Raw genomic sequence first — 5,912 nt, 5'->3', positions numbered from 1 at the left:
TGGTTTTACTCTGCTGGGCAGCTGAGCTCCACCACAACCACGTTCTTACTCCCCCTTATCAAAGGGAATTGGGAGAAAATATAATGAAAAGGGCTCAAGGGTTGAGACAAGGACAGAGAGACCACTTAACAATTATTGGCACAGGCAAAACAGACTCAGCATAGGGAGATTAGTAAAATTTATTGCCTATTACTAACAAGCTAGAGAAGTAAGAAACAAAGGAAAAAAAATAAAACCACCTTCCCCCCATCCACCCTCTCCCACCTCCTCCCCCCGAGGGGCTCCTTCACGGTCCCTCTCTGCCCCTGTTCCCCGTGGGGTCCCTCCCACGGGATGCCGTCCTTCCCAAACTGAGCCTGCGGGGGCTGCCCACAGGCAGCAGCTCTTCAACAACTGCTCCCACACGGCTCCGTACCACGGGGTCCATCCCCCAGGAGCAAACTGCTCCAGCACGGGTCCCCCACGGGCGGCAGCTCCCCCCAGACCCCTGCTCCTGCGTGGGCTCCTCTCCACGGGCTGCAGCTCCGGCCCGGGGCCTGCTCCTGCGGGGGCTCTCCATGGGCCGCAGCCTCCTCCAGGCCACCTCCACCTGCTCCACCGGGGGCTCCTCCACGGGCTGCAGCGTGGAGATCTGCTCCGTGTGGGACCCGTGGGCTGCAGGGGGACAGCCTGCTCCACCAGGGGCCTCTCCACAGGCCGCAGGGGAACTGCTGCTGCCTGCCTGGAGCACCTCCTGCCCTCCTGCTGCACTGACCTGGGGGGCTGCAGGGCTGCTTCTCACTCCTCATTCTCCCAGCTGTTAATACCCAGCAGATTTTTTTTCCCTTCCTTAAATATACTCTCACAGAGGCACAAACAACTTAACTTACTGGCTCAGCTCTGGCCAGCAGCAGGTCCCTTTGGAGCCATCTGAAACTGGCCCTTATCTAACATGGGGCCAGCTGCTGGTTTCTTCTCACAGAAGCCATCCATGCTGCTGCCCCCTGCTACCAAAATCTTGCCATATAAACCCACTACAGCTGCTCGGGGGGAGAAGGTGGAAGAGGGTGGATGGGGGGAAGGTGTTTTTAGTTCATTTTCTTTGTTTCTCACTTCTCTAGTTTGTTCGTAATAGGTAAGAAATTTCTCAAATCTTTCTATGCTGGGTCTGTTTTGCCCATGACGATATTTGTTGAGTGATCTCCCTGTCCTTAATCTCAACCTTTGAGCACTTTATTTATCATATTTTCTCCCTTGTTCCCTTTAAGGATGGGGAGTGAGAGAGCAGTTGTGGCGGAGCTTAGCTGCCCAGCTGGATAAAACCACCACAGTCCTTTTTGGTGCCCAACATGGGGCACAAACCCACAACCCTAAGATTAAGAGTCTTATGCTTTACTGACTGAGCTAGCCAGGCAGCAGTGTCCTTTTTCTATGAGGGAATGCACTTTTACTCAGTGGTTAAGGTTTTCTTTCCCGCTCCTTGGGCTACTTTAAGTACACCAGGATTTTTCTTTTCTTCCCCTTTGCCATTTCTTCCCCAAAGCCACTGATTTTGAACCATCATGGATTCATACCAGTATAGAATGGATTATTTATTTATTTATTTATTTTATTGGAGACAATCTTTCTACGTTTGGAAGAATAATAAATACCAGCCTGGCTTTGATCCCAGCATGTAACCATCCACATCAGTTTTGCAGCTATGGGACACTTTCTTTTCAAATGGGGAGTAGACACCAGATGCGCCCATTTTGTTATGAAACCCACCATTTTCACAACAGGGTAGCTTAAATTCTGTAAGGTGTAGAAATTTATAGGAATATTCAGAAAATAGTGTACAACTCGATGTAGGTAAAGACAGCAGAATCTAGCTTTCAATTTACCAGATATTCTGGACAGAAGCCAAAAGTCCATTTACATATAAATATATAATTTATAATGTGGAAATGCTTCAAGGCCTTGCATGCAAATGCTTTGGATTTTTCAGAAAAAAAGAAAAAAAAAAATCTTTTCATCCTCTTGTCTTTTGTTTCAATTAAATCATGTTTCATTGTTGCATGCATTACAATAAATTAAGAGGGCAACCTCTTCTCTCTTTGCATACAACTGGCATATAAATGACACTTCCTGCATGACATAAAAACTCAGATAATTGTTTTATAATTAATTTACTGAAATTAATTTAAAACAGGAAAAAAATGCATGATTTTATTATAAATGTGTCCAATTCATTCAGAGAAAAGACAGAATATAGTTTCTAACTCTACTCGCTTTCTTCAAAACGCCATTCCTCCTAAACAGACTAGATGTTGAGGGTTTTTTTCAGCTAGTGATGTTTTTTTCTCTTTACTGTTTTTGAGTGTCACTGCCTTTCTGGCTGTTGGCTGGATCAAAAGAAATAAATATAAAAATAAACATCTGAGAAAATACTTCTGAAAAGATTTTCTATATTTTAATTGTTTTAACTAAAACTTTGTTTCATGTTTATGTTCAGCTGCTGTTGTAGTGAATTTAGTTGATTTGCCATTAGTAACACCATGAATTAATTTATCCCAGGAAAACAAATTCTGGCTTTGGAGCAAGAGCTTCTGATCACAGGAATTTGTTTTTAGACTATAGAACTAAATATCAAATATGGATAGGTTTTGCAATAAATTGTGTTGCAGTCATTTTTTCAAAACCCAAAGTCATTCACCAAATATCTGATGAATGGATACATGAGAAAATTGTTTTGCTGATGGATTGATCCCAATGAGGAAAAAACCCCAACAGATTCCTTCCATTGCTAAAAATTCCAGAATAAAAGTCCTTCTCATGGGGATATAGGTCTCTTGAATGTACAGATAAAGAAATACCAGAGTTTAGAAGAATGGACACTACAGAGAGAAGGAGGATTAATGTTGATGAATTAGCTGGGGGGCAATACACTACTGTCTATGTAACTAGGAACATGCGTGAATTTTATGAGAAATAAGTATTTAACCATAAATTCAGGTAACTGGGTAGGAACCCTGAAAAATACATTTTCCTGGCTTAGACTGTGAAAGCAGACATTAGGGAGATAAAGGAAAGCTGGTCCAAGAGAACCTGGACTTGGAACGTGATAATACACGGAGGTGGAGGGAAAATTGGTCAAGGAAAATTAGTAAAGAAAAAAAAAAGATAAAGGTAGTACAAAGCTTTGGATACTAACAATGTGTTAGACTGTTAGGAAAGACTAGTGTGCAGAAAATAACACATTTGGAATAAATACGTTTTTGAGAAGGCTAATAAACACATTATTTTCCACATGGTAGTAATAGTAGAGGCAGTAATCAACACAATTAGGTTCAGACTGGACAAACATTTATTGAATAGAGCAAATGTTGCCAGGAACTGTAACACTGTGCCATTAAAGGAGATTTCAGGGGCAGCTGAAGGAGCCAGCCTAACAAGCGCAGTTTGCCTGGTGCAGCTCTTTCTGGATGTGGTAGCCACCTGATTGCCACACAGTCACTGGACCGACAAGAAGTTATGAATTGGTGTGAGTAGCAAGAGCATTACCGAAAAAAATCGTTTCAGAGAATAATCTTGATCAGGAATGGTTTCATGTTAAATTAAATGGAAAGCTAAATAAAAGCAGGTGCTTAAGTAAGGTTTCTTTACTGTTTAAGACATTAAGGAACCCAATTAGTGGAGTCAGCTGGATTGAAAAGTTCAGTGTCTTGAATATGGATGAGTTCTGAATATTTTAAAGTCAAAATAGCAAAATCTCTCTAAATTTTTGAAGGGGAGAAATGTAGAAAGGATGTCAGGTCCAAATACACTCAAAGCAAGGCAGACGCAAAAAGGACATAAGGAATGGACAGAGAACCCACAGGGAATGGAAAAAAATATTGATCAAGAAAGAAAGTTACTTGAAAGGAGAAAAGCTGTTGGGTAAGAGAGAGAACTACCTTAAGTCAGACTGAATTAGGCATTGCAGAGGGTATTAAAATAAATGGCAGAAGGTTTATTCGTAGTAAAGCTATCAAAAGAACAATGAAGATATCCATATTCATATGCAGGGGGAGTGAGTTAAGATTTAAGATTTAGCAATATGATCTTGCTTGCTTGCTTGCTTGCTTGCTTGCTTGCTTTTTTTCTTTCTTGGGTGAAGATGTTCAACAATGCGTCTTGATGAACAGATCAAGATATTCAAGGGAAAAGAAGTGATTAATCTGAAGTAGAATCACAGAAGAGTTGGAAGGGACCCATAAGGATCATCGAGTCCAACTCCTGGCACCACACAGGTCTACCAAAAAATTCAGACCATATGACTAAGAGCACAGTCCATGGTTCTTAAACTCCGACAGGCTTGGTGCCATGACTATGTCCCTGGCGAGCCTGTTCCAGTGCACAACTACCCTCTCAGTGAAGAAACTCTTCCTGATATCAAGCCTGAACCTTCCCTGTCGCAGCTTGACACCATTCCCTCGGGTCCTGTCACTGGTCACTAAAGAGAATATCTCCACATCTGAGATAGAATCAAAATCCAGAAAGTCTATCTCATCAAGCATATGGAGAAAACACGTACGTAATCATCAGTGACGTATGAAATAATCAGAGTTTCTTAGCTATTATTTTAACATATTAATTTAAAAGGTGAAAAGTGTGACCGGAGAATAAGAAGTATAAACTTATACAACTATGCTAGGAGAAAATGTGTTCTGAACTATTACATGTTCATGAGCTTAAACTCAACAGTGCATATAGTTTGGAATAAATTTGAAAGGAATGTATAATCAAAGATATGAAGCTCAGTGAGCTAAAAATGCAACTTGTATGTACTAGAACTAACCTGATATCATTATTCAGTAAAATAACTTACTTACTTATTCAACTTGGAAATAAGGTAGGTTAAATCTGCTTGGACTTCAGTAGGGCATCTAATGTAGTGCTCCACTGGATTTTACTAATTGCACTAGAGAGTATGGGGATTAGCAGGGAACTTATAAAATAGGTAAAGAGCTGACTGAGGGCAAGGTAATTATGCAATGGCTTGTGCTTAAAGGGGATCATCAGGCTGGAAGGAGGTTCCCTGAAGTCTTGAGGGATCATTAGGGACCGATTGTGGAGACTTAATCAATTGTCATGACTGTCATGGGCATGAGTTTACAGCTTATGTGGAGTAACTGTTTCTCTGCATGTTCTTGCCCCTTAGTACCCCATGATAAATATGAGGCAGCTCCTCCCTTTCACTGAATGTAGGAGGGTGCACATGGGCAGTTACTGCACAGTAAATGATGTTTTCTGGCTTTCCCTCCAGTAACCAGTTCCTCTGCCCATACCTTTACTTAATAGCTGTGGTAATGACAAAGACATAAAAAGTGGCAGTGTGGTAATGAGACAAAATTGGAGGTTTTGTCAATATGGAGAGGATCGAAGTATAAGGCAGGATGATCTGTGTTACCTAAAGGACTGAAATAGTAAAAAAGAGATGCAACTCGATAGCAGAATGTGCAAGGTCAGTCACTTAGAGGGGCAGCTAGAAAGAACTTTGATCAGCTGAGATCACCAGGGCAGGAAATGGCAGAGGAGAAAAGGAATCGGAACACATCAGTCTCAGGATATGTCTGAGCCGTCCAAGGGCTGCTTCCGAGAAGGTGACAAGCAGTCCTCAGATACACCAGCTGATCCTCACCTCTCAGTCTAAAGACATTAATAAGAGCTTACCGAAAGTTTTTTGCAGTTCACATAATCAGTCTTAACAAATGTGTGTTCAAACTAGAGTATTGGTTGTAGAGGAAAGGATCGATTATTTTTGTGAGAAGAGATTAGAACTTTTTAGTTTGTTTGCCTCATGGGGAAAAAGGACTGGGAGGTAATATGTTACTGCCTAGCAGGGGAATAAAAAAAAAAAAAACGTGATAGGTCTTTTTGGGAACAGAACAGAACTGGTTAAAGGCTAATAG

At 41.5% G+C, this 5,912-nt stretch overlaps 1 non-coding gene across 1 annotated transcript; it reads right to left on the bottom strand.

Annotated features, from left to right (window-relative positions):
• Positions 1–1,320: 1,320 nt before the first annotated feature.
• On the bottom strand, positions 1,321–1,393 carry TRNAK-CUU (transfer RNA lysine (anticodon CUU)). Its single transcript has one exon. It is a non-coding gene; the product is annotated as a tRNA-Lys (tRNA).
• Positions 1,394–5,912: the final 4,519 nt, after the last annotated feature.

Source organism: Anser cygnoides, chromosome 2 (assembly GCF_040182565.1).
Source record: "Anser cygnoides isolate HZ-2024a breed goose chromosome 2, Taihu_goose_T2T_genome, whole genome shotgun sequence".
Taxonomy (NCBI): Eukaryota; Metazoa; Chordata; class Aves; order Anseriformes; family Anatidae; genus Anser; species Anser cygnoides.
This window is presented reverse-complemented; position numbering and strand designations above follow the sequence as displayed.